Source organism: Megalobrama amblycephala, linkage group LG3 (genome assembly GCF_018812025.1).
Source record: "Megalobrama amblycephala isolate DHTTF-2021 linkage group LG3, ASM1881202v1, whole genome shotgun sequence".
NCBI lineage: Eukaryota > Metazoa > Chordata > Actinopteri > Cypriniformes > Xenocyprididae > Megalobrama > Megalobrama amblycephala.
Genome location: NC_063046.1, coordinates 42,025,995 through 42,029,377, shown reverse-complemented (window position 1 = coordinate 42,029,377; position 3,383 = coordinate 42,025,995).

Genomic DNA, 3,383 nt, shown 5'->3' with positions numbered 1-3,383 from the left:
AAAAATAAATAAAAAAAATACAGAAAGGAAGCATTTATTATATTAAAACAATGGGGAAAAACACATATCAATAGATACTGATGCAAAAAAATCAAAATAAATAAATAAATAAAATAAAAATTTGGGTTTGGTTAAGTGTATTTTTAATTTTACATGGCCATAAGAATAAACTATAAGATTATAGGTTATTGGGAGTGCACAATGAAGATTTATTACACATTTGATCTACAGTTATGCTGTGCTTCTGCAATGCAGCACCATCCTTCATTATAATGGTATATTCTAGGTAATAATGATAATGATATGACAAATGTCACCATTATGCAGATATTTTTGATATAGCAAGATCAGACCATAGGTGGCGCTATAACTGTTAAAAAGCTTTAAAAAACATATTTTTAGTGGTTTGGGCTGAAAATGTATATAAGTTTGGGTGTGGTCGACTTATTTTCACGAGAATCACATCCTTAGACTCCTGAATCCTTGCTGAGTCCAACGATACCAGACTTGCCAGGTTTCGGCTTATGGTTTGTGCAACGTTGTGATTTAGCGCTTAAAAAACTTTTGCGAATATCTTCGAAAACGTTAGTCCGATTGGGATGAAACCAGCATAGGAAACATGGCACTCAAGTTAGTTAACTAAATGTCACTGCCCAAGCGTCAAAATTTTGATAGGAATTGGCAAAAAAATCCAATCAAAGACACTCATGGGTCATTTTTTATGCTCTCATATACATAAGTGTCTATAACTTCAAAACGAAATGAGATATTTTCACCAAAATTAACACGCATATGTATGGGCACACTCTGAGGGCACCCCAAAAAAGTGGTGGAGATCGGGCAATAGGTGGTGCTGTCAAAAACAACAAAAAACAACAAAAAATAATTATCAAAAAAACTGGAGGTTGAAAATGGGTTTCTTCCAGGTTCTCTGGTTTCCACCACAATCCAAAAACATGCAGTATAGGTGAATTGGAGACGCTAAATTGTCCATAGGTGTGAATATGTGTGTGTGTGTTTGATTCCCAAGCCATGTAATGGGTAGGTTTGAAGAAAGGCAACCCAGAAAAATCATTGTCAGATAATTCATGGACAGTCTCTTGTGTATGGCCACAGAATTGGGTGTCGATGCATAATGGTGATACATATATAAGCTGTTTTTCACATGGGGACCAAATAAATTCCCCACAAGATCAAAAATCTGGTATTCCTTGTGGAGACATTTGGTCCCCTCAACTTGGTTTACTAGGACCACACATGCTCCACTTTTCATTTAAACCAAAGAGTCTCATGGAAGCTGCACAGATCTTGGCCTGGATGACAGACATTTCAGTATGATTGACAGAACACCACCCTAACTCAACTTAGCGAAGACAAAACCACTTTACCAAAACCACATCGCAAAGATGGCACAGTCATGCAGGTTTGCATTTTACAACATCAGGATGATCAGGCCCTTCCTAACAGAGCTGCTCAAGTCTTTATCCAGGCCCTTAAAATCTCTATATTATTGTAAAGCTCTTGTGCGCATGTAAATATTTGAAACTATCTGTCTTATCATTTATAAAATATAACTGGTCCTGTTTTCTTTTGGGCTTTGCTTGTTTGCCCAAATATCTGTTTGCTGCACGAGGGACAGGTGACAATGTTCTGGAATGTTGGGGCTATAAATGCTATTAGCATGATAAGTAGAGTAGAGAAAGCTAGCCAGATAGTATTGTGTGAACTCTGTGGAATGTGTGAATTCTTTAAAGGGGACCTATTATGCCCCATTTTACAAGATGTAAAATAAGTCTCTGATGTCCCCAGAGTGTGTATGTGAAGTTTTAGCTCAAAATACCTCACAGATAATTTTTTATAGCATGTTAAAATTGCCACTTTTAGTTGTTGATCAAAAACGAGCCGTTTCAGTGTGGGCCCTTTAAATGCAAATGAGCTGCTGAGGGCGAAGCTTTACGAGCTGATTCTCCAGTGACCGGTGTTACGAGATTTTCGGTTTCTGAGATTTTCGGTTTCAGGAGGCGGAGCATACATGAATATTAATGAGTTTCCCAGACATGCGCGATTGCATGTGCAACTGAGAATTTTAGTTCATATTTAGTGGATTTTCCCATAAAGGTAATATTCTCAGCGTCGCAGCTGATTTATACCTAAACTACAGTCGTTTACTTCTAGGTAACAGTTTATAATGTTTTCATTAGTATGCACGATTTGTGCATTGGTCTGTAACAATGACAGATACTTCATGTAACAACCTTCAGCTATCGTCTACAATGAGTTCAGCTAGTTGTGCTCTTCCATAGGCTACCTTGCGATGTAACAGCTAATCCCATAAATGTGTTTGGAGTCTTTGGACATAATATTTTTTGTAACCTACAGACTACTGGTGTGATTATACATGTGCTTACGTGTTCAGACTAACATTCTCTGGTTTTCCGGTTGGTGACAAATTCTGAAAATATTGCTGAAACTATATTGTCTTTTCATGGTTTCCGTTTATATTAAAGAAAGATACACTGACACCACAAGGTTTAATTTTTCAATTACACAATTAAACAAAGCCTCCCAGAACACCTGAATGAGTTGAAGTAGATAATACTGATTTCATATAACAAATAAATGGGAAAATAAATAAATAACATATTGTTAAAAAAAAAATATGCAGCTGCCATTTCAATGATGTATTCCTATGTTCTTCTGTTACCTAACCTTATGAAGATTTAAAATGAGGTCATCACTCTGGAAATGAAAGAAATGTCTAAAATCAGTGGCTTAATAAAGATTTTTGCAACCTTTTGTTATTCTCTGCCATGCATTGTTTTGACCATGTGTGACTTGTCTACCTGGATATACAATGATGATCAGTGATATAAATGGACAATTTATTTTGATACACAAACATTAATTATTTGACATATATTAAGGTTGATCAGGAAACTTTTTCCCAGTCATATCAATGGTAAAAAGTGTCCTAGTCAACCTGAATTCACTGGTCATTAATGTTCATAAACATTCATGTTCTTCATGGGGTTTTAATTAGGGGCACATGAAATTTTGAAAGAAATTATTTTTAAACTATGTCAAAACATATATCACAAATCCTGGAATAAAGATGGCAATATGGCCTTTGCTCCTTATTAATAGATGCTTTGTATAATGTGTGATGGAGTGAACATATGATATTATGTGAGACATTTAATGACATTTTGTTTTTGTACAAAAAGATGGGCCATGGACTTGCCAACAACAAACTTTAGCTACTGTAGCAGTCCCTTAATATATGAAAACATGACACATAAGAAAGCTATTCTCAGATCAAAAAAATACATTTTTAGTCAAAGTTTTTGACATTTTTACCACTCTTTGAATTTTAATGACTTTTT